General features: G+C 46.3%; 1 protein-coding gene across 13 annotated transcripts in view; it reads right to left on the reverse strand.

The window, feature by feature from the left end:
• Positions 1–25,694, reverse strand: part of RAD51B (RAD51 paralog B) — a 610,326-nt gene that overhangs the window by 81,632 nt on the left and 503,000 nt on the right. The gene's annotated exons all lie outside the window — the stretch shown is intronic.

The following is a 25,694-nucleotide window of genomic DNA, read 5'->3' on the forward strand; positions in this document are numbered from 1 at the left end:
ATTATTTCCCTTGCCTCGGCTCAACAATGACTACACCCATCTTGGCGCATACTCAAGAATGGAGCTGCCATGTCAGGAACCAAACTTGGCTCCCCACTCCAACGTTATTTTCTTTGGCTTTGATGTGTATCAAGGTGGATGCCAGGGGTTACAGAAACAGAGATGGAAGAGTCAGTGAGAGGACCTGCCTGAGAGGCAAAGAAATGGGAGATACCAACATGCCAACAGTCCGTCCCCACCCAATCTGCCCACAGTGTTCTGTTGCACAGACTTTGCAGCAAAGCTGGAGGCTTGGCACTGACATGGTGTGGAACAGTCAGCAGATATTTAAAACAGAGCCAAGAGAACAAAGAAGGGCTTTGTAGTGCAAGGCAACACTGAAAATTGTGTGCCCCAGCCAGCCCCCTTGCATGGAGTGTTTGCTAGAGTACACAGTAGAGTACATTCCTCTCATTCGATTACATGACAGTTTTATATACCAGGTACATGGGGAATTTTTATTAACCCTTTCACTGCTGTAGGATAAGTCCTGAAGGAACATCAGAGAGACAAAAAGTGGGGGCTCATTTCTGCCCTCTATTACACCCACACTACTCAATTGTAATCAAAGGGACCGTGCATGTTTAGTGGACACCAGAATTTGGCCACATTTAAAAAAGTGATCTTTGATGCTAACAACTGAGATCATTAAACATTAATAGATTAAAATCTAATGTACTTTTCACCACTGATGTTTATTTGCTGCATTTTACTGGTCTTAGGCAGTGACACTAGATGAGCTGTGTTTTGTTTTTGGTGGTGGTGGTGGTGGGGAGGGGGCAAGAGAGAAAGGATCATTTAATTTTCTCCTCCACAACCTAGAATGCAGAACCTACGAATTCAGTATGTAGTGCCCCACTTCCACCCAGTTACCTCCTTTAGCGCCAATCTCCTTACAGATTTTGATGTACATGCCTTGGTTCTTCTGAACACCACCCACTCAGTAGGTGTAACTCTTTTCTTCCCATGTGAATTTATTTGGTGGTGCTTCCACCCCCTTACTCCTTCCTGGAGGGTCACTAGGGCAGCTTGGGAGGAAAATTCTAAACACAGGGTAACCCCCGTTACTTGCCAGATAGTTGGGAGACTTCCAAGAAATAACACACACAGTCATTACATTGAACAGGAGATAAACATTACATAACAGGGTAAAACAGTATTCTCAGGGTCACCAGGAGGAGAATACCCATGAATTTCCCCACTCACGTGACCTGCTATAGCAAATGTAAAATTAGTGTAGTGTTGGTACACATACCTTGTAGGAGCCCTCGAGGACCTGTGACCACAACATCTTCTGTGCAGCAATTATCAATGGGGCTGTTCAGTACAGCCCCAAAGACTCACAAGCAGGATAAGGTGCTAAATCCCTCCACAGACGTAATAGGCAGCAGATAACAAAATCCCCAAACACTTACTCCTTGGCTTGAGGACACAGTTCAGGGAGTAAGGGGTCTCCCAAAATTTTCCCCAAGTAGCTAACTAAAAGATGGTGAACTGACAACTCTGTGACCAATCCTCAAGTTCAGAGATGGCTCTGGACTCCTCAGACACCGCAGAGGGGCTGGTGTCAGGCGTCCTCTTCATGCAGGCATCAGACTGCTTCTAGTGACAGGATTTTTCCTCACCACAAAAGGGTGCAGGGCTCAAAGTGAAGATTACAAAACACTATACCAAAATCCAAACTTTAGTCGCTCACCCCAGTGCTCAGACATACTCACAGCAGGCAGGCAGCCAGCCCCGGACTAGCAGTCAGAACTGTGGTGCCTGATCTCACTTAGGGAGCTGGAGGGCGTCAGCCTGGCTTGGGGAAGTTTTCCCAACAAAAACTGGGAGTTACCTTGGAGAGGGAAAGGGCCAAGCTGAGGAATTTTGCTTTTAGGTAAAAAAAGAACTAGGTAAGTTCATGGAGGATAAGTCCATCAATGGCTATTAGCCATGATGGGTGGGAATGGTGTCCCTAGCCTCTGTTTGCCAGAAGCTGGGAATGGGCAACAGGGGATGAGTCATTTGATTGTCTGTTGTGTTCATTCCATCTGGGGCACCTGGCATTGGCCACTGTCAGAAGACAGGTTACTGGGACCTTTGGTCTGACCCAGTATGACCATTCTTATGTTCTAGGCCAGTTTGGGGGGAGGGACCCTGAATGCAAGCCTAGGAGTCACCAGTCTCCAACACAGCTAGTCCTGCCCTTTCCCTGGCTGGCTCCAGACTGCTCCAAAATGGCTTCTCCCCACTCCTGAGCTCCTAGGGAAGGGCATCTCTATTGGTTGCCAAGCAGGCACTGAGTCAAACCTTGGCTTCCCTGCCATACCAGAGACAGCGTGCCTCTCCCTGAGCTACCAACGCACAGAGCCCCAGGAATCTAGTTAAATTCCTTGGGGGCGGGGGAGGTTTACAAGTATATCCAGCATTAGATCCCCTGTTGTTAAAGCACAGGAGTGGAGTCCAGGAGACCTGGGTTCTGTGCCCACTAATGGATAGTTATAGGACTTTTGGCAAGTCACTACATTTCTCTGTGCTTCAGTTTCCTTATCTGTAAAATGGAGATACCACCACCATCCTTTGTAAGGTACTTTGAGATCTATGGATGAAGAATGAGTAATAAGACGTAGGTGATATTATGTACCTGAGAAAACCCATTGATTTCAGTATTTGAAGTTAAGCACGTGCAGTTTTTTTGAAGGACTGAGCCCTAATATTGTAAAATACTTTGGATCACTGAATGACAGTTTAAGAAAAGTAAAGTAGTATTGTTCTTCCTGATGCATTAACCCACAAACAATGGTAAATTTCTAACCCATTATGTTGATAAAAAATAAAATTTTAATTACTACAGTTCATTATAGTGTCTTTCATAAACATTTTACAAAAGCAGAAATTCTTAGCACCTGTATGTAGCGTTTCTATGTTCCAAGCATTGGATGGAACAATATCTAACCTCCTAAGAGTGCTGTGAGGTAGATAAGTAGGAATTATTTCCATATTTAAATATATGGAGAAACATATCATAGGCAGAGAGGTGAAGGCCTTTGTGTCAGAGACAGGATTAGAATTCAGGAATTTTTTATTCTTATTCCCATGCTGAAACAACCTAAACAAAGCTCATCTCCTTGACAGAAAATATATGATTAGGGCCAATATTTGAAGTCAGATGGAGAGAAAGACTGGAAGGCTGTTGGTGAGCGCTTGTAGAGGGAGAGAGAGAGAAGGCTGGTGTTAGATGGAGTGTACTGTGGTGGTAGTAAAGAGTCATTGTGATATGCTTTTGCAAGCCATTGGAGGGTAATTTTGAACTGGATCCTGAAATAAATGGGGAGCAGGTGGAGGTGCCTGAGAATAGGCATGGAAGTAGTCCAGCTTCTTTGTGCCTGACTGTTCATGTGTACTTGCTGGAATATTCCACACGTTAGACACTGTACAGACAGAGTCTGAAGATTCCAGAGGAAAATGGAGCTGAAACCAATGGCAAACGTGTTTTTTGACCACAGGTTTCTGGCCTCAGAGCTCAGTAGACTCAGGATTTACCCCTTTATGAATAATTTTGCTGGTAATGCTAACTAGTACTATTACTAAATAGTGCAGCCTTTTCTCTCTAAAAAGGGCCAAATGTTTATTAGCCAATCTTTTCTTGCAGGGGTTTTGGGTCCAATTCATCATTTCCCTGCATCTTGCGCAATCATTTAGCCTAGTGAAAATTGGATGAAAAGCTACCAAATAAGGCTATATGAGTAATACCCACTTTCATAGATTCTAGGGCCAGAAGGGATATCGTGATCATCTAGTCTGACCTCCTGTATAAATAATTCCTACAGCTTGAAGAAAAAAATTCCAATCAATTTAAAAGTGGTCAGTGATTGAGAATCCACCATGACCCTTGGTTGATTGGCTAACAACTGTTAAAAATGTATGTCTTATTTCCAGTCTGAATTTGTCTAGCTTCAACTTCCAGCCCTTGGATCATGCTACACCTTTCTCTGCTACACTGAAAAACCCATTATCAAATATTTGTTCCCCTGTAGGTACTTATAGACTATAACCAAGTCACCTTTTGCTTTGTTAACCTAAATAGATTGAGCTCCTTGAGTCTACTATAAGGCATATCTTCTAATCCTTTAATTGTTATCATGGCTCTTCTGAGCCTTACGCAATTTTTTTTAACATCCTTCTTGAATTGTTGACATCAGAATTGGACACAGGATTCCAGCAGCGGTCATACCAGTGACCAATACAGAGAGAAAATAAATTGTGAGTAGGAGAAGAAGAGTGATGCATGCACGGATGGCATTAGCCCTTTTGGCTATAGTGATGCACTGGGAGCTTCTATTCAGCTGATTATCCACTCCAATTCCCCCCCCGCCCAAGTTGCATCTTTCCAGAATAGAGTCCCCCATGGTGTAAGTATGGCTACATTCTTTGTTCCTAGATGTACATGGTTTACATTTAGCATTTAAAATGCGCTGTTTGCTTGCACCCAGTTTACCAGGCGATCCAGATAGCTCTGTATTAGTGACTTGTCCTCATTATTTACCATTCCCCTAATTTTTGTATAATCAGTGATGACTTTGTGTTTTTCTTCAGGTCACTGATTTAAACACTTTTTTTTTTAAATAGTATAGGGCCAAGAACAGATCCTTGCTGGATTCCCCTAGAAACACACCCACTCAATGATTCCCTGTGCATTTTGAGACCTATCAGTTAGCCATTTTTTAAAATCCATTTAATGTGCACCATGTTAATTTTATAGCTAATTATAGTTTTTAAAATCAAAATGTGGTACCAAGTCAAAGGACTTAAAGGTAATATACTTCGACTTCTGTATCAATCAAACTTGTAATCTATTAAAAAAATAGATCAGTTAGACAGGTTCTGTTTTCCTTGAACCCGTCTTGATTGGCATTATATTACCCACCTTTATTTATTAATAGAGAATCTCATATCAGTTGCTCCACTATCTTGCCCAGGATCGATGTCAGATTGACAGATATCTATAAATACCTGGGTCATCCTATTTACCCTTTTAAAAATATTGACACATTAGCTTTTTTCCAGTCTTCTGGAACTTCAGTGTTCCAAGACTTACTGAAAATGGGCATCAATGGGCCAGCAAGCTCCCCAACCAGCTCTTTTACAACTTTTGGATAGAAGTTATCTGGACCTGCTGATCTAAAAAAAAGTCTGACTTTTGTAGCTACTGTTTAACATCCTCCTGAAATAGTAGTAGAATGGAAAGAGTGTTATAATCATATGATGGATCAGATCTGGTTTTTGCACAAATACAGACGAGAAATATTTATTGAATACATCTGCCTTTCTTTGCATTATTATGGATAATTCTACTAGTTCCATAGGGTAATGGATCAATACTATTGTGAGGATTCTTTTGGTCCTAATATACATACTTAAACTCCTTATTGACTTTAACTTTGCTGGCCACAGATTTCTCCTTGTGCCCCTTGACTTCTTTTATCAATTTTCTACAATTCCTAGCTTTTGATTTATATTCATCACTAGCAACTTCCCCTTTCATTTTTTTTAATGTATTTTGTTTTACAGCTACTTTCACTTCCTCTGTAAACAAGGTTAGTTTTTAACCAATATGGTCTTTGCCCTCAACTTTAGAGGTGTAAATCACTACACAGAGTGCAAGACACCATGGTATCAGACCCTCTTCATTTACAAAGTCCCCTCTAAAGCTAGCTTGTTGAACACCAACTCTCTGCCTTGGGAGGAGTTCTGAAGTTAGACCGGCTGCTTATTCCTCATCCTGAGCTTGTGCCATCACACTCATCTCCAAAGCCAGATATCAAATATCACAAGCAGACAATGATGATGTCAGGTGAAGAGAAGCAAGAACTTTGCATGAACACTCAGAGATAGAGAGACAGACAGATCTTGTTTCCAAGCGAATGCTGCCAGCAATAAAAAGTGAGTACTGCAGAAAGTGTGATATATTTACAAAATTATCTCTAAAAAGAGTGGTTTTCTCCACAAGCCACTGATAGTTTCTAAAAGTTTATTAGCTGTGAGATCCCTACAGAGACATCACAAGGGAATGCTTTTTTAAAAAAATGATACAAGAGGTCTTTTCTTTGGATGAAACGAAGAATCCATATGGAAAAGTCATGCTGCATAAAAATGTATTGCACAGACAAGCCCCCACCATTGCTTATTCCTCTTAATTTTTCTTTCTTTCTGCTGCTCTGTAACTGGATCATCTGTTGTACACAACTTTATAAATTCCCAAACTGAAGTATTATCCATTTTTTGTAAGTCTGTTGAATACCTATACTTTTTAAGAGCGGCATGATCTAGCACTCAGACAACTCAGCAGCATTGATAATGAAACAGTGCTGTCTTGGCTTAAAGATCTGTCAGGGTAAACAGAAAGGCCTCCTGAGTTGCATCATATCCCATCTCTTGAGCCAATCCCAGAGGATGATGGTGGGAAGTTGCTCTCTGCCATGAGAACTCTCACTTGTAGAGCTCCAAAGGGCTCAGTTTCCAACTTGGGCTTTCCAAGAGGCTTTGGTCCCTTCCTGACAGATAAGGATCTGGCCACAGTGATCCGAGTCCTGAGCTTTCATGACCTCCAGATTGGATTACTGTAATGCACTGTACATGGGAAGACTTGAAGAGTCTCCAGTTGGTCCTACATGCAGCAGCTCACCTATTAAATAATGAGTCATTGTGACCACTTCACCCCAGCACTACTGACTCCCCATAAAACACCCAATCACATAAAAACCTAATTCTGATCTTCAAAGCTTTCAGTGGGATGGATCTGAAGTATCTCACGGACTGGGCCAGGGGACAGAGCTTCAGCACTCCCTTAGGCCTGGTCCACACTAGGACTTTAATTCGAATTTAGCAGCGTTAATTCGAATTAAACGTGCACCCGTCCACACCACGAAGCTATTTAATTCGACATAGAGGGCTCTTTAGTTCGACTTCTGTACTCCTCCCCGATGAGGGGAGTAGCGCTAAATTCGACATGGCCATGTCGAATTAGGCTAGGTGTGGACGGAAATCGACCTTAGTAGCTCCGGGAGCTATCCCACACTGCACCACTCTGTTGACGCTCTGGACAGCAGTCCGAGCTTGGATGTTCTGATCAGGCACACAAGAAAAGCCCTGGGAAAATTTGAATTCCTTTTCCTGTCTGGCCAGTTTGAATCTCATTTCCTGGTTGGACATCGGGGCGAGCTCAGCAGCACCGGCAATGATGCAGAGCTCTCCAGCAGAGGAGTCCATGCAATCTCTGAATAGAAAGAGGGCCCCAGCATGGACTGACCGGGAAGTCTTGGATCTGAGCGGTGTGTGGGGCGAGGAGTCTGTGCTTTTGGAGCTGCGCTCCAAAAAACGGAATGCAAAGACCTACGAGAAGGTCTCCAAAGCCATGAGAGACAGAGAATACAGCCGGGATGCAACGCAGTGCCGCGTGAAAATCAAGGACCTGAGACAAGGCTACCAGAAGACCAAAGCGGCAAACGGACGCTCCGGAGCCTGCCACCACTGCCCCACCAGTGACCGTGGACTCTGACTATGGGATAGTGTCGACGGCCGGTTCCTCGGTGATGTTCGCGGGCGGGGAAGATGAGGAAGGGTTTGTGGAGGACGAGGCAGGCGACAGCGATTATAACGCTGGTTTCCCCGACAGCCAGGATCTCTTCATCACCCTCACGAAGATCCCCTACCAACCCTCCCCGGCTGTTAACCCGGACCCTGAATCAGGGGAAGGATCAGTCAGTAAGTGCTTTAAACATGTAAACTTTTATTATTAATGGAACAGGAATCTGAACTATGTGAAAAGGAGGTCTATATATATGGGGATAGAACAGAAATCCTCCTGGGAGATCTCCACGAAGCTCTCCTGGAGGTAATCAAAAAAGCCTCCGCAGGAGGTTCCTGGGGAGAGCTGCCTTATTGGGTGCTCCGTGGTAGCACACTTTTCCGTGCCAAGCTTTCCATGTCGCATTACCTCCCCGAGCATGGCTGCAGAGGCCCCTGGTTTGTGCTGGCTTTCACGCAGCATGCGCTCTCTATCTCCTTCAGTGACCGTCCTCAGGGTGATCTCGCTCGGAGACTCCTGCATCTAATTAGGGGAATTACTTTAATGTTACACCTGGTCCAAAGTATTTTTAAAAAATCTCCAGACAGACGGCGTAGCAGAGACTCAGCACGCTGCTGCGTGACAAGCGTAACGGAAAGCCAAAGAATCAAATGGATGCTCATGGAGGGAGGGGGGACTGAGGACGCAAGCTATCCCACAGTTCCTGCAGTCTCCGAAAAGCATTTGCATTCTTGGCTGATCTCCCAATACCTGTACGGTCAAACACATTGTCCGCGGCGGTTCAGGGCATAGCTCGTCAATGTACCCCCCTCCGCCACCCCCAGAAGGAAAAGGAAAAAAAATCGTCTCTTGACTCTTTTAAATGTCACCCTATGTGTACTGAATGCTGCTGGTAGACGCTATGCTGCGGCACTGTACTGTAGCATCCTCCCCCCTCCCCCGCCTCATGGGTGGCTGACGGTGTAATATGACTGATATCCGTCGTCATCATCATCAGCCTTGCGGTAGATGGTGTAGTGCAATACGACTGGTACCCGTCCTCGTCATCAGCCCATAAGTAGACGGCCTGCTAACCGTCTTCATCATAGCAACAGGGGGCTGAGCTCCATCAGCCCCCGCCCTTCATGTGTAAAGAAAAGATTCTGTACTGCCTGGACTGTCATAGCAGCAGGATGCTGGTCTCCTCTCCCCCACACTGCTTAATGTCCTGTCTGGACAATCATAGCAGCTGGAGGCTGCCTTCCCCTCATTTCATTTCACTAACAAGTCACTGTTTCTTATTCCTGCATTCTTTATTACTTCAGCACACAAATCAGGGGACACTGCAACGGTAGCCCGGGAAGGCTGGGGGAGGAGGGAAGCAAAGTGGGGTTGTTGCAAGAGTACCCCCTGTGAATGCCATGCAGCTCATCATTCCTGCATAATCTGACATGGAGCGGCTGTGCTCTCTGGTTCTCTGATACAGTGGATCTCTACTACACTTGCCCCATATTCTATGCAGGAATTATTCTATTTTTAGATACCATAAAGGAGGGATTGACTCGGGGAGTCATTCCCAGTTTTGTATCAGAGGGGTAGCCGTGTTAGTCTGGATCTGTAAAAGCAGCAAAGAATCCTGTGGCACCTTATAGACTAACAGACGTTTTGCAGCATGAGCTTTCGTGGGTGAATACCCACTCTTGCATCTGAAGAAGTGGGTATTCACCCACGAAAGCTCATGCTGCATTCCCAGTTTTGTCTTTTGCGCCCCTGACTGATCTCGGCCAGGGGCACCTATGACAGCAGCAGAAGGTATAATGCAATACGACTGGTAACCATCATCACCTTGCCAATTTACAATGGCATGGTAGATGGTACAGTTGGCTGATAACCATCTCTGCTGTCATGCAAAAGCAAATGAATGCTGCTGTGTAGCGCTGCTGAATCGCCTCTGTCCGCGGCATCTAGTACACATACGGTGACAGTGACAAAAGGCAAAACAGGCTCCATGGTTGCCACGCTATGGCGTCTGCCAGGGTAATCCAGGGAAAATGGGCTCGAAATGATTGTCTGCCGTTGCTTTCCCGGAGGAAGGAATGACTGACGACATGTACCCAGAACCACCCGCGACAATGAAATTCGCCCCATCAGGCACTGGGATCTCAACCCGGAATTCCAAGGGTCGGGGGACACTGCGATGGGGTGGAACAGGGGCAGAGTTTATGCTTTCCGGATTGCCTGTAGCAGGCGTGCGCACGAGATAGGTGCTGTGCATGCTCTTGTTCACAGACATAAACTAGACTGTGTTCATTGTTCGCAAAAGTGTATCTTTGCAAGGAATTCACTCCCTTTTTCCCATCACACAGCTTCGACTGTCTCCAGACCTGCCCCAGCATCCCCCTCACAGAGGCTGGCAAAGATTAGGTGGCAAAAGAAAAAGACACGGGACGAGATGTTCGCTGAACTTATGGGCTGCTCCTGAGCCGAGGCGGACCAGCAGAGCCAGTGGAGGGAGACCCTCTCTCTGTACCAGCGCTCACACAGCGAACGGGAGGAGAGGTGGCGTGAGGAAGACAAGCAGGCGACTCAAACGCTGCTTGGACTAATGAGGGAGCAAACGGACACACTCCGGCGCCTTGTGCATGTTCTGCAGGACCGCAGGCAGGAGGACAGAGCCCCCCTTCAGTGTATCTGCAACCGCCCTCCCCCGCCACAAAGTCCCATACCCCCCTCACCCAAAATAACCAGAAGGAGGGGCGCCAGGGGGCGTTAAAACTGTCACTGCACCCCAGCAGAGTGCTCAAGTACCCAAAAGCTCTCATTCCCTAAATTTTGAGAAGTCCTTCCCTGACTCACCCAAGCCCCAATCCCAGTTTCATCCCCTAACTGTCTAGTTAATTATTAAAAATACTTTGCTGTTAATTACTGTTTCCGTCATGTTTTTTCACAGAAGACTGTGTTTGAAGGGGGGTGGGGTGGGGAAGGGGGTTGGTAATTGCATAGGACGGTCACCTTTACCAGGGTACAGACACGGGGGCAGGATCAGCAGCAGGTCACACACACAGTGCAGTCAGTAGGCACCCTGGTCGGTATGGGAGGTGGTTTCCAGGTTCTGTGTGGGTGTGGGGGGGACGTGACTTTGTAGCGGGGGAGGGCGGTTACAGATCTTATGCAGCGGTCCTTGTCCTGGACCGCAGAGTCACGCAGCAGAGGAATCTGTATCCGTCCTCCTCCGCCACAAGGTCACATAGCCCCCGCACACAGAATCCCAAAAAGGAGGGATGGCAGGCTCCGTTGAAACAACCAGTCCGGCACTGCGGACCGCTCTAGGAGCAGGAGCCTGTCATTCCTCGAGTTTAGAGGCGGTCTTTACATCACCGCACACCCTACCCAGCACAGTCTGCGTCCCAGTTTCAACCCTTTAACGCAAAGTCATTAATAAAGAAACCTTTGTTAAATAACAATGGAACATGTATTTTATTTTTACACGTGTGTTGGAAGTGGGGGAAACGGGGTGAACGGGGTATGTAACCACAGAGGATAGTCAACAGTAACTGGGAAAAGAAACAGGGGCAGGTTCAGCTTCTCTGTAAAGAAACTGAACAGTCACAGGTCACGCTGCTCACTGCTCGCAGGTACCGTACTTGAAGAGTTCCATGTCGCTGTCCCAGGCGCCTGTATAGGGCTTCATGAGCCAGGGCATTAGCGGGTAGGCTGGGTCCCTGAGGATCACTATAGGCATCTGCACATCCCCAACAGTTATTTTGTGGTCCAGGAAGAAACTACCTTCCTGCAGGTGTCTAAACAGATCACAGTTCCTGAAAACACGCGTGTCATGAACCTTGCCTGGCCACCCGACGTTGATGTTGGTAAAACGTCCCCTATGCTCCACCAGTGCTTGCAGCACCATTGAAAAGTAGCCCGATTTCTCAGCAGCTGACTGTGGAAGAGGTGGACGATAACGTGCGAGGAGGTGAAAACGGCGAGGATCGCAGCGGGCTCCATGCTTGCAGTGCTGTGGCGTCCGCGCTGTCACTGACCAGAAAAGTGCAAGAACAGATTGCCCGCAGGCGCTTTCGGGGAGGGAGGGAGGGCGTGATTGACGGTTCAATGATGACAGTTACCCAAAACCACCCTCGACACATTTTTTCCCCCAGCAGGCATTGGGGGCTCTACCCAGCATTCCAATGGGCAGCGGGGACTGCGGGAACTGTGGGATAGCTTCCCACAGTGCACCGCTTCCAAAGTCGACGCTGGCCCCATTAGTGTGGACTCACAAAGTCGAATTAGTGTCCTTAGTGTGGATACACAAATTCGACTTCATAAGGTCGATTCCACAAATTCGAATTAAGTTGAATCGAACTACTCTTGTAGTGTAGACATACCCTTAGACAAATTTACTGTCTTCAGAACACTTCTACCCACCCTTTTTCAATGGTTCTCCACAATAATTAACAAACTGCTAGTCTACTGCCCAATAGGAAAGGGGAGAGGTCAAAGGAGAGATCATCAGTGTTGATTACTATAATGTGCTCTATACCACCATAATGAGGATAGACTAGACAAAGGAAAAAAAAAAGAAGAGGAAAAATGACACTTGTTTAATTTTGACACATTGAACAGCTGCCTTCAGGTGGCAACAGAATATTTTCTCAATCACTTTCCGTTTGGCAAGCATTGATTCCTCCACCCCCACTTTTCAACTGGAGCTGAAATTAACATACATAGCAGTTTTCCCTAAACATCAACAACTTATGTAACACTGGATCCTGCCAAGACATCTCGGGTTTGAGCATTAACAAACCCTGGAATAGGGTTTGTTAGTTAATGGCTGGAGCGGACTCAGCAGAGGGAGCATAAAACATTACAGCTTTGAGGGCTTTATACAAGTGATGGCTAATAGCTTCTCCATCCCATGCCAATGGAGTAATGGACCAGCACATAAATTCTGTACAAAACACTTATTTAGAACCCATAGGTGGGGGAAAAAAACCTTTTGAATTAATCAAGCTATTGCTCTTCCAGGTTGGGAAGAAAGAGATAGATTGTTATTGTTATTTCTATTTTTAAATACTTTGGAGATGTTCAGATACCATGGTGATAGGGGCCATATAAGTACCCAGTGAGAGTGGAATTTTTCCAATCAGATAACTTTAAAGTAGGTAGTCTCGATTTTAAAACGTGACAGCATATTTTTAGACAAAATTTGAGGAACTTTCCAAATCAGTCATTAAAAAAGTACGAGGAACAGTGAAATAGTAAACAAGACTTTCAGGCTACTTTTGTAGCCAATACTGGGCTTAATGCAGAAAGATGCCCATGTGCTACTCTCACTGACTTAGACATTGGACAAAGCCAATTTATATTATTTCTTTGACCCCAATCACACAGATTTAGCCTCTTTGGATTTCAAAGGAATCTTGGAGGAAATCTCTCCGATTTTGAAGTATCAAATAAACGTTACCATACAAAGAAAAAATAAAGTCTTTTAAAGGTTTTGAGCTCATTGTGAATTTACTGATTCATACTGCCACAAACTCACAGTGCTTCAGTTTCCCCCATCTGTAAAATGTGTTTAATGATATTTACCTACCTTATGGGGAAATTGTGAGGTTTAATTGATGTTTCTAAAGTGCTCCAAGAACTTTAGGTGGAAGGCACTTTAGTAGGGAAAGTGTTGTTAATATGAAGCTTTGGTGAAATGAAAAGGCATGTTGGAATATTCAGAGGATTAATTTACGATTAACTGGATGGCACAGGTGCATAAGATTCCTTTTTCTCTTCCTCATTCTTCTACTAATGAGTATTTTTGTTAAGAGTTTGCATATAAGAAGGGTGAAAGCTTATGTTATCTTGTCAATTTCATCTCGACAAAAGCACCTTTGTAAATGCGTTGGTATCAATTTCCCAGGTGGAAAAAAAAAAAAAAAAAAAAAAAAAAAGGAAAGCCACCTCACACATCCTATGAGAGATAAAGCAATGATCCCAAGTCACAGTAAAGCTGGAAAACAGTCTGAGAGAAAAGGTAAAATGAAAAGTCCACCCTGAGACAATCCAAAAGATTTCTGCTCAGTTTGAAGATGCTGTGATCCCCACAGGGTTCCTCCATCTGATTGTCACTCCCATGCTATCACTGAATGTATATTACACTTTTTAGATGAGACTCTTAACATGTTTTATAGACATTGATTAACTACACTTCACACACCGGCTGTAGGATAGTCTCATTTTGCAGCTAGAGAAACCAAAGCGCAGAGGACTTACTGACTTGCTCAGGGCCACAAAACAGAATGCAGTTCATGCTCCTTTACATGAAGTAAAGCAGGGGTTCTCAACCTTTTTCTTTCTGGGGCCCCCTTGACATGCTATAAAAACCTCTATGGCCCACCTGCACCACAACTGTTTTTCTACATGTAAAAGCAAGGGCCAGTTAAGGGGTAGCAACAGGGCAATTGCCTGGGGCTTCCCACCACAGGGGGCCCTGTGAAGCTAAATTCCTCAGGCTTCTGCTCAGGCCCCAGGCTGCAGTCCCGCATGGTGGGCCTTTGGCTTTTTGTCTTAGGCCCCAACGAGTCTAACGCCGGCCATGCTTGGTGGCCCCCCTGAAACTTGCTCACAGCCCCCCAGGGCATGGGCACCAACTTATATGGGCTCCTGGGGCTTTAGCCCCAGGAATATTCAGTCAGGGGCTCTGCTCCAGCAATATTTGGAGCTAGGTTTCTCCCCTGCTCTGGGCTGCCGGCAGCCGCCGGGAGTCCAGAGCCTTTTAAATCCCAGCCGTGGCCGGGAATCAGAGGGCTCTGCGCTGCCCGCTGCGGCGGGGAGCCCAGAGCCTTTTAAATCCCGGCCGCGGCTGGGATTTAAAGGGCTCTGGGCTCCCCGCGGTTGCAGGCAGCCCAGAGCCCTCTGATTCCCGGCCGCGGCTGGGATTTAAAGGGCTTTGGGCTCCCTGCTGCAGCGGGCAGCCCAGAGCCCTCTGACTCCCACCCGTGGCTGGGATTTAAAGGGCTCTGGGCTCCCCACGGTTGCAGGCAGCCCAGAGCCCTTTGAATCCCAGTCCCTGGCCGCTGATTGCCCCCTCCCCAGACCCCCTGCCCCAACTGCCCCCCAGGACCTCCACCACCTATCTAAGCACCACTGTTCCTTGTCCCCCGATTACCCCCTCCCGAGACCCCTGCCCCTAACTGCCCCTTGGGACCTCAGCCCCTATCTAAGCCTCCCTTCTCCTTGTCCCCAACTGCCCCCTCCTGAGACCCCACCCAACTTCCCCCCAGGACCCTCCTACCTGTCCCCTGATAAACCTCCTGGACTCCCATGCCTATCCAATTGCTGCCTGTCCCGACTGCCCCTCCGAACCTCTGCCCCATCCAACTCCCCCTGCTCCTTGTCCCTTGACTGCCCCCCGGAACCCTGTACCTCTTCTCCAACCCCCAAACCACTTACTGTGCCACTCAGACCCGCGTGTCTGGCTCCGTGCAGCTCCAGACAGTTGCTGCCATGCTCCCCCATGGAGCCCACAGCCCTCTCCCACCCCCAGCACCTGCCTTCCAGATTTTAACACCTCAAAATTCAGGAGTGCTCAAGCTCGGTTTGGGCAGCTTTTACTTCATTTCTCCCAAATCAGTTTCCCCTGCAAGGTGCCAACTGAAGGTGTTGGAGAACAGAGAGATCGGGTGGCCTCCTAATGACTGGAAAAGAGACAAAGGCCGGAGGAGGGAGTGTCAGTACCTGTGCGGACTTCTGGGAAGTGCACGGTGTGGAAGGGGATGCTGTGATGCTTTGGAACAACTCCATACAAAGCCAGTCAGGCCTCTGGGGGAGCCTCCTCTCTCTGAGCAGACTGTCTCCAGGGCAAGAAGCTTACACCTTCCTGGGTCTGACCTCGGAGCATTCAGCATGCCCTTCCACATCATGCACTTTCCACAGCGAGTCTGCCCAGGCTGGTCCTGGGGCAACCAGAGGTCCCTGCACCCCATCTCCGCAGTCAGATGTGACTCTCAGCCAGACAGTAAAACAGAAGGTTTATTAGATGACAGGAACACAGTTTAAACAGAGCTTGTTGGTACAGAAAACAGAACCCCTCTGTCAGGTCCATCTTGGGGGGTGGGGAGCCCAGAACCAAGTTCTGGGTCTCTCCCCATTTCCCCAGCCAGCTCCAAACTGACACTCCCTCCTCTGGCCTCTGTGTCTCTTCCGGACAGGGAGGCCACCTGATCTCTTTGTCCCCAACACCTTCAGTTGGCATCTTGCAGGGAAAACTGAGGCACCCACACAGTATTCAGAGAAAATATTAAGAACATTCCCAATTCATCACAACAGGTGCAACAAAATATAATACTGTATATTGAAGTAGGCAAGTGCTGCTTCTGACTTTCTACTTTTAATTGACTCTTGTAATCTTGTGGCACTGACGCGTTGTAGCTTCATTTTATATCGGCTTACAGGGCGGGAGCGCGGGGGGGGGGCACCACCATTTTGGGCCCCACCAAAAATTATACAAACCTGCCGCCTATGCCCCAGGGGACCCTGGACCCCTGGTTGAGAACCACTGAAGTAAGAGACCCAGGTTTCTGATCTAAAGACAAGTTTAAAAGTTTAAAAAAAAAATCCATTCACCCATCAAGCTTTTTCTGACATTTTCCTTGTTTTCAAACAAAGAGTTTCCTACCTCTGCTTGATCTCACTATGAAGTTAGAATGCTGCATCTCTAATCCACATTGTGACTTCCATGGCAACATATTGCAGGTCACAAACACAGAAGAATTTCATCTGACTGCAAGATCATCCAGGAGGGAGGAGAGGATGGGCAATTAACTTATTCTTACATATCTTCAACACAACATAGGCAACAGATGATGCTATTTATTTTGCCACAGATTTTGGGTACATCGTACATTAGAGGCACACTATTACTATTACCCATCACCCACTAGTATAATAATGATACGTTGCCCTTCTATCTAAGGATCTTTAAGTGCTTTACAAACATTAATGAACAAAGTGATTTGCCCAGGGTCGGGAAATGAGTCAACGACAGGCCTAGAACAGAACCCAGGCATCCTGACTTCCAGTCTTATGGTTAAACTGGTCAAAAATGCTTCTCTCAATTCCCAAGATACTTTTTAGGTCTTACAAAAACATGTGTGGGGGTTGGTGTTGCCCCTTCCCTTCTGGCTGCTGGGAGGGGAAGTGATTCCTCCTGTTAAGTGTCTTTCTGCATGGGAGAAGAAGGGCTAGGGGGAGCCACACCCCCTTGTTTTCGTAGATGGGAAGAAGGACAAATCTCTCTTTTTTCTTGGTTTGGGCTAATTTTCCTGTGATCAAAGAGACAAAGCAGAAAAAGCTCCTGAGATAGGTGTTCTGCTCACTCTGCCTGTGACTGGAGCTTTGCTCAGGATCCTTTACACAGGAACCTGGCTGCAAGCAGTTTGCAAAATTTTAATAGAGTGCAGCAGTCCGAACACAATTCAAGATTTGCCAGTTGTGCTGCTGTATACTCTTGTTTTAAGCCTGCCAAAGAGCGACAGTCCCTCCAGCAAAGACTCCTTCCACTTTCACATAAAGCAGAGCTTGACATTGCTTTTCAGACATCTAAGAAATGCCAGGCCTGCGAACAAGTGATCTAAGACTCCTTTATCCTCCTCCAAAGTGTGATGATAAAGAGGTGAGACTTGCGTGGTTGGCTGCTATCTCCAGTCACACCTTGCTACTAATCCCTCTGATGAAACAAGGCATGCCTTGGATCTGAAACCCTGCTCAGGTCTGTGTCCAATCTACTGTACAGAACACATGCCATACCCTGATCCTGTTGCAAAGGATGAAGAACAGAAATTCAACAGAGCAAGCAAGCGTTTGATGTAACGGATTCCACTCTGATGTGATGTGGAGCCCAGTGAGAGAATCCTGCAATTTTGCACATCTGTAGTGGTTCTCCATTCTATGCATCCGAAGAAGTGAGCTGTAGCTCACGAAAGCTCATGCTTAAATAAATTTGTTAGTCTTTAAGGTGCCACAAGTACTCCTGTTTTTTTTCTCCTTAGAGGATCTCTTTACTTCCATTAATTAAGTGAGCCTCATACCACTTCAAAGTATAAAGCAGTCCTCATTTTACACCTGGTGAGAGACAGTAAGTTAAACTGGCCAAGCTCCCACCAAATGTCAAAGGTAGTAATGAAAGCAGGACTGGGGACTCCTGGAGAATCCTAGCGGATTCTTGTTCAATATCTAAATGCTAGCTTAGCTGGTCTGGCCCAGCTGAAATGACAGGGGGAAGAGAGTTTCTCGAGTTTAGAGTATGTTAACTATACCTGGCTGAAATAGGGCTGGCCAGTGGTGAGAATCTGGAAGTTCAGAGCACAATTCCTGGTCCTAGTTTCTCACTCCCCAGATGGCAGGGTCCGAGTGCTACAGGGGTCACATGCTCAGGGGAAAAGAATTTACAAAACCAAAAAACAGGCCCATCTAGTCTGTCTTAAGCAGAAGCCAATGCTTTGTGCTTTAGAGGAAGGCAAACAAAACAAAAAACCAAAAGCCCCACCATAATGCTCCCAGCCTACTGTTGCTTCCTTGGTTACTGCACACCTTATGTTATTTACAGCAAACTCTTCTGGCTGATGAGGAAGAGGTGGTGACAAACTCTAATGGAAACAAGGAGTCCGGTGGCACCTTAAAGACTAGCATATTTATTTGGGCATAGGCTTTCGTGGGTAAAAAACCTCACTTCTTCAGATGCATGAATACATGCATGCATCTGAAGAAGTGAGGTTTTTTTACCCATGAAAGCTTATGCCCAAATAAATATGCTAGTCTTTAAGGTGCCACCGGACTCCTTGTTTTTGTGGATACAGACTAAAACGGCTACCCCCGATACTAAACGCTAATGGGAATCCTGCTTCCAGTCCTCTTTTGGGAAGGACGGTAAATGTGACAGATTAGAGGTTATTAGGGAAGAGATGAGGGGATACCCCCAAGGATTGAGAGAGGGCCCTATGGGGAGTAATGAGATGAGACAAGTGTCCAAGATAAGTTCCTGCTCGTCTGTTTCTGAAAGGCACCCGCCTTGCTGCTCTGTCCAGTCCCGCCCCCCAGCGCAGACTACAGTTATGACAGATACAGTTTTCTTAATCAGCATTGTGCGGCAACTGAGTTTGGCTGTGAGGAGGACAAAGAGCCCAGGGAGATTTCAGCACAGAGAGGGTTAAAGAGCCTTCCCTCTGCCACTTCAGCTTGGCGCCCAGAGTATAGATTACTCCCTTCTACAATAGCAAGTCATTATTGGGCGGGAGGAGGGTATTTTTTTGTCTTTTGCCTACAGAGCTGAGGGCCTTCTCTTGCAGAAAGCACAGCAGGAATAATCCAGCAAGGTCAGAGGAAGGGTCAGGGGTCAGCAGGCAGGACAGGTCAACACTAGGTGCTCTGAGCCAGTGGGCACGGTTGAAAGGTCTATTTCAGTCTCCCACAAACCCCCCCTTAGAAACTTAAGATGCACTTTGGGAGCAAGTTGGATCACAGTAACCTGGAGTAGCAAGCAGGAGATGCTTCTGTCCCATGGTTCCCAAGGGGAGGGGCGGGGGAAATAGGAGGACAAAATGCATTATGTTAACTGGTTTGCTTGTGTTTTGCTCTGTGTGTGATGGACAAGTCCAAATGCATTGGGAAGAAAAGGAAACGTGCTGGCTTCTTCTGTAGCGAGGACTGTGTATGTAAGAATTGTGTTTAGATAAGCAGAGGGGAGCCCCTGGATGAATGACACAATGAAGGGAAAATGGGCAAACTAAAGGGAAATCTCATTTCTAGAATTTAACCCACAAACATGTTTTTCCAATCCAGGAGAAAGAACAATGCACAGCAATTAGAGAAAGGGACTGGCAGTCACTCAGGCCTCTTCAGTTCTATTCCCAGCTCTGCCATAGATTTACTCAGCTTGATTCTTTGTACTTACACAAATGTCATTCAGGATTAACTCTACTGAAGTCAACTGAGTTACGCCACTGTAAAACTGCCACAAAAAGAGGAGAATTAGGCCCAAGTTCCCCCATCTGTAAAATTGAGAGAATACTTCCAGTAATAGAGTTGAAAGTGCCTCCCCATGACTGCTGAGTCAAGACAGGAGTTACGGCGAACCTGTGTGGAGAGAAGTTTGGTTTAGATAGTCTGGGAACAAGAGGGCCAGAAAGAACTAGAGTCCTGCAGAAGCAGCAAAGAATCCTGTGGCACCTTATAGACTAACAGACGTTTTGCAGCATGAGCTTTCGTGGGTGAATACCCACTTCTTCAGATGCAAGTGGTGGAAATTTCCTGGGGCAGGTATATATAAGCAAGCAAGAAGCAAGCTAGAGATAACGAGGTTAGATCAATCAGGGTGGATGAGGCCCTGTTCTAGCAGTTGAGGTGTGAAAACCAAGGGAGGAGAAACTGGTTCTGTAATTGGCAAGCCATTCACAGTCTTTGTTTAGTCCTGAGCTGATGGTGTCAAATTTGCAGATGAACTGGAGCTCAGCAGTTTCTCTTTGAAGTCTGGTCCTAAAGTTTTTTTGCTGTAGGATGGCCACCTTAAGATCTGCTATTGTGTGGCCAGGGAGGTTGAAGTGTTCTCCTACAGGTTTTTGTATATTGCCATTCCTAATGTCTGATTTGTGTCCATTTATCCTTTTCCTTAGAGACTGTCCAGTTTGGCCGATGTACATAGCAGAGGGGCATTGCTGGCATATGATGGCATATATTACATTGGTGGAAGTGCAGGTGAATGAACCGGTGATGTTGTGGCTGATCTGGTTTGGTCCTGTGATGGTGTTGCTGGTGTAGATATGTGGGCAGAGTTGGCATCGAGGTTTGTTGCATGGATTGGTTCCTGAGCTAGAGTTACTATGGTGCGGTGTGCAGTTGCTGGTGAGAATATGCTTCAGGTTGGCAGGTTGTCTGTGGGCGAGAACTGGTCTGCCGCCCAAGGCCTGTGAAAGTGTGGGATCATTGTCCAGGATGGGTTGTAGATCCCTGATGATGCGTTGTAGGGGTTTTAGCTGGGGACTGTATGTGATGGCCAGTGGAGTCCTGTTGGTTTCTTTCTTGGGTTTGTCTTCCAGTAGGAGGCTTCTGGGTACACGTCTGGCTCTGTTGATCTGTTTCCTTATTTCCTCGTGTGGGTACTGTAGTCTTGAGAATGCTTGGTGGAGATTTTCTAGGTGTTGGTCTCTGTCTGCGGGGTTAGAGCAGATACGGTTGTACCTCAGTGCTTGGCTGTAGACAATGGATCTTGTGGTGTGTCCGGGATGGAAGCTGGAGGCATGAAGGTAGGCATAGCGGTCGGTAGGTTTTCGGTATAGGGTGGTGTTGATGTGACCATCACTTATTTGCACCGTGGTGTCTAGGAAGTGGACCTCCCGTGTAGATTGGTCCAGGCTGAGGTTGATGGAGGGGTGGAAGCTGTTGAAATCGTGGTGGAATTTTTCCAGAGTCTCCTTCCCATGGGTCCAGATGATGAAGATGTCATCGATGTAGCGTAGGTAGAGAAGGGGCGTGAGTGGACGGGAGCTGAGGAAGTGTTGTTCCAGGTCAGCCATAAAAATATTGGCATATTGTGGGGCCATACGGGTGCCCATAGCGGTGCCACTGATCTGGAGATATATATTGTCAGCAAATTTGAAATAGTTGTGTGTGAGGATAAAGCCACAGAGCTCAGCAACCAGGTGTGCTGTGGCATCATCAGGGATACTGTTCCTGACAGCTTGTATTCCATCAGTATGCGGGATGTTTGTGTAGAGGGCCTCTACATCCATGGTGGCCAGGATGGTGTTTTCTGGAAGGTCACCAATGCATTGTAGTTTCCTCAGGAAATCAGTGGTGTCACGGAGATAGCTGGGAGTGCTGGTAGCATAGGGTCTGAGTAGAGAGTCTACATATCCAGACAGTCCTTCAGTGAGAGTTCCAATGCCCGAGATGATGGGGCGTCCAGGATTTCCGGGTTTGTGGATCTTGGGTAATAGATAGAATAACCCTGGTCGGGGCTCTAAGGGTATGTTGATTAGTTCTGGTGTTAGTGTAGGGAGTGTCCTGAGTAGATGGTGCAGTTTCTTAGTGTATTCCTCAGTGGGATCTGAGGGAAGTAGCCTGTAAAATTTAGTATTGGAGAGTTGTCTGGCGGCCTCCTTTTGGTAGTCAGACCTGTTCATGATGACAACAGCACCTCCTTTATCAGCCTCTTTGATTATAATGTCAGGATGGTTTCTGAGGCTGTGGATGGCTTTCACACCTCAACTGCTAGAACAGGGCCTCATCCACCCTGATTGATCTAACCTCGTTATCTCTAGCTTGCTTCTTGCTTGCTTATATATACCTGCCCCAGGAAATTTCCACCACTTGCATCTGAAGAAGTGGGTATTCACCCACGAAAGCTCATGCTGCAAAACGTCTGTTAGTCTATAAGGTGCCACAGGATTCTTTGCTGCTTCTACAGAACCAGACTAACACGGCTACCCCTCTGATACTTGACACCATGCTAGAGTCCTGCCTGCATCTAGAAACTTCAAAAAAGAATCCCCTTTAAATCTTTACAACAGTCCTGTTTCTTCTCCACCATGAAAGACATTACACTTCTCTCCCCTGCCCTTCACCTGAATCCAAATATCACGAGTTGAATTTTCAAGGTTACAACATTCAACTGGCTTGAAATTAAGCAAAGTGAGCTTGCCCAACCCATTATAGGGCTTCAGTCCTTCTACATCTACATTCCCACAAAACAAATTAATTAAGAGGTGCGCACACACAAAAAGCCAGAGAAAACTCCCGGTGTCTTATCTTAAGGCACGCTTCTGAGCCTGCCAGAGGAGAGAACAGATAGAAAGGAACAGAGGATTTGACATACCAGATCAGGTCTATCCAGTCTAATATTCTGTCTCTAGCAGTTTAGAACTTTTTTTTTAAAAAAGCAGCACAATGGGCATAGAAGGAGAGATTCCTTCCTTCCTTCCGTCTTTGACACCAACACAGCCAACTCTTCTCCTCAGAACCTTTCTCCCACAAACGTAGGCCTCCTTTTCTCCCATCTGATCTCACTTATCTTGCCATGGTTTCTGGCCAGTAACTGGGAAACAAAGTTGAATCTAGCAATTGGCAAAAACTGATGTTTGGCTCTGGAACTGAACTTTCTTTAAAAGTTTAGGATTGTTTGAATCAGGGGTTTTGGTTTAACCCATTAGTGAGATAAGTAGTCAGATGCAAAGTCTGGATCCAGATCTACACTTCCCAGAATTCAAGGGTTTAGATCTTTGGAGGGGTTTTTTGGTCGGTCCCCCCTAAGATGAACCTGAACCAAACACGCACACACAAAACAGGGAAGAAAAAGAAAAAGAAAAGGACACCCTGCAACAAAGATCTAACTCCCAGGAGAAGGTGCCATCTCCAGTATCAAAATACTTCCCCTACTTGTGACTACATAGATTCTGGTTATGAAGGAGCTAATCCCACATATGAAAGGCAGGGGGATGGGGAGAGAGAGAAAGAAAGACTTTATTCCTGTTACACACTATGTACTGAGTCTCTCTCCTTATCATATTTGGCTTCTGAACAGAGACTTTCCTCTTCCTCCTCCATACAAATCATCAGACCTGAGACTAACCCTTTTGAAAGGGAAGAGAGGTGATTGTCATCTCTGGACCAAAAGATTGCACAGGTTAGAAGAGGAAAACACCTGGTGCTAAATTCTACTGCACAGGCACAGCTCCATTTTCATGCATGAATGGCTTGGATTTGAAGCCAATGTCTTTTTTTAATTACTTCTCTGCATAATTCATGGGCTTTTTGTTGAAACTGGGTCACAACATTACCTTTTCCTCCTTGCTGGAATTATTTGCTGTGTCAGTTTGTACTGCTTATACACACATCCTTTGAGCCAGGGACTAGAGTTGTAAACTGTTACTGGCTTTGGCTCAATCTCTTTTGGCAGTTTCTTCACGTGAAGAGCTGAAGCATTTTGTGCGGGGGTAGGGATGCTAAGCTGCCACAAAGGGACACAGAGCTGCTCCAGTCCTCACAACTGACTGGATAACAGAGCTGCTCTGTCCCTCACCACCACAGGGACATCCCTTTCAGACTTCAGAGCTGCCCCATTCTATGACAGGGACGCAAATCTGCCCTGCCCCATGCTACTATGGAGATGCCAAGCTGCCAGCACAGAATTCTTACAGCTTTCCTGTCTTTGGAATAGTTCTGGATTCGCAACAGCAAATGTAATGGCTTCCCCTCCCCTTTACTTCTTCCCACCAGCTCCCTCACAAATACCTCTGCTCTTTTGATATAACTAAAAAAGGAAGAATTTAGCAAGACAAAGAGAAAGATACTGACACACAGGAAGGCCATAAAGAATTTGCTAAGCTCTGGAGTCCTCAGCCCCTCAGGATTCCTGAGGAGTAGTTCTGTTCTGGTACACAGCCTGACTCTGATCTCAGAGAAAAGATTTTTAACATGTCAATACAAGGTCCCCACCCATTTCTACATGAGCAGCCTCTCTGTCCAGCCTCTATTTATTACCCTGACTGGACATGGTTCGGTGTGCACTTAGATTGAAGTTACTCAGCCTCTTAAACCAACCTGAAAGAAAAAGAAAAACAAAAGGAGTAATTTCCATTTCCACTATGCTGTCCCTTTCTACTGAGTTTGAACTCATCGGCCATTTAATTGCCTGAGCTGAAGAGGGGCTGCTCTCTTGTCCCTGACCTTGGGTATAAACTCCAGTCTCGTCACCCCCCTTAGAACATTCTGTGTCTGGACTCCTGCCCTCTTACCCTTGGACTGGTTACAATATGCTCCTAACAGAACTGAGTGAAGGGCTCAGGTTACAACTGGAAACCCAACAGCTGATCAAAGCTCTTCACAGTCCAGGGGAAGAGATAGGGGCCAACTAGGATTGCCATCACATTTTATTTCAATACCACCACATTTAATTTGTTCAAACCCAAAAACCTTATGGCTCCAGAAATTTCTATATGGGAATACAGCCTGATAACAAAACAAGATTTAAGAACCGGCGTAAAAATAACTCCTTCCAAACCTCCCCACAACCGATAATGAGCCATGGAAGTACATTGGTGTATATTAATAATACTAACACCCAGCTCTTCATCTTTAGATATAAGTGCTTTACAAAGGAGGGCGGTATCATTATCCCTGTTTTACAGATGTGGAAACTGAGGCACAACAGGGCAAAGTGACTTGCCTTTCTGGGCGACATTGGGTAGCAACAGAACTGGGAACAGAACCCAAATCTCCTGAGGCCCTGTCCAGTGTCCTATCCACTAGGCTATACTCCCTGCCTGTTGAAATACAGAGAATTCCACAGTCCCGGGTGTTCTGTGTACAGTCCCCTAACCCCTCCTTCTTGGGATTATATAATACAGAGGGGTCAGCAGCTCCAGCCCCACTGAATGAAGTTGCTGCAGGTCATCCTAAATTAGAATCATAGAATATCAGGTTTGGAAGGGACCTCAGGTGGTCATCTAGTCCAACTCCCTGCTCAAAGCAGAACTAATCCCCAGACAGATTTCACCCCACATCCCTAAATGGCCCCCTCAAGGATTGAACTCACGATCCTGGGTTTAACCGGCCAATGCTCAAACCACTGAGCTAATTAGTAATGGCTTTAAATACTAAATGCACTCAGAGCAAGTTCATCCTACAGGGGTCAAACTGCGCACTGCAGGGTCCTGCAGAGGTGGCAGAAAGAACTCACTGTTGCTGGCACTGGAGCAACTCCACTGCTGGTAGTGGAAGTGCTACTGTACACCAAGTGCCAGCAGCCACTAGTTTTTTACCACCATGCAATTCAGACTTGCTTTGCACAGGTCTAGATAACACAGCAGCTAAAACCAACAGCTGCCTAGAGCCTTGCCTGCATTAGAGCTGCCACCATTTGTGTCACCAGTGGCATTGCCACTGTATTAGTATCAAAGAACTGTTTTTCAGAAAAAAAATGTCATGTAGCCAGAGCCTGTGTGAAGTAGTCTCTTTGCATTCCTGCAGTTTTAGCCTTGTTTAAAGCTGACACTAGCTTCTACTCCTGCCTCATCAGTTAGCAGATGAATGGCCTGGAACCAGTTTTTTAAATTAATTTCTT

This window comes from Mauremys mutica, chromosome 4 (assembly GCF_020497125.1).
Source record: "Mauremys mutica isolate MM-2020 ecotype Southern chromosome 4, ASM2049712v1, whole genome shotgun sequence".
NCBI lineage: Eukaryota > Metazoa > Chordata > Testudines > Geoemydidae > Mauremys > Mauremys mutica.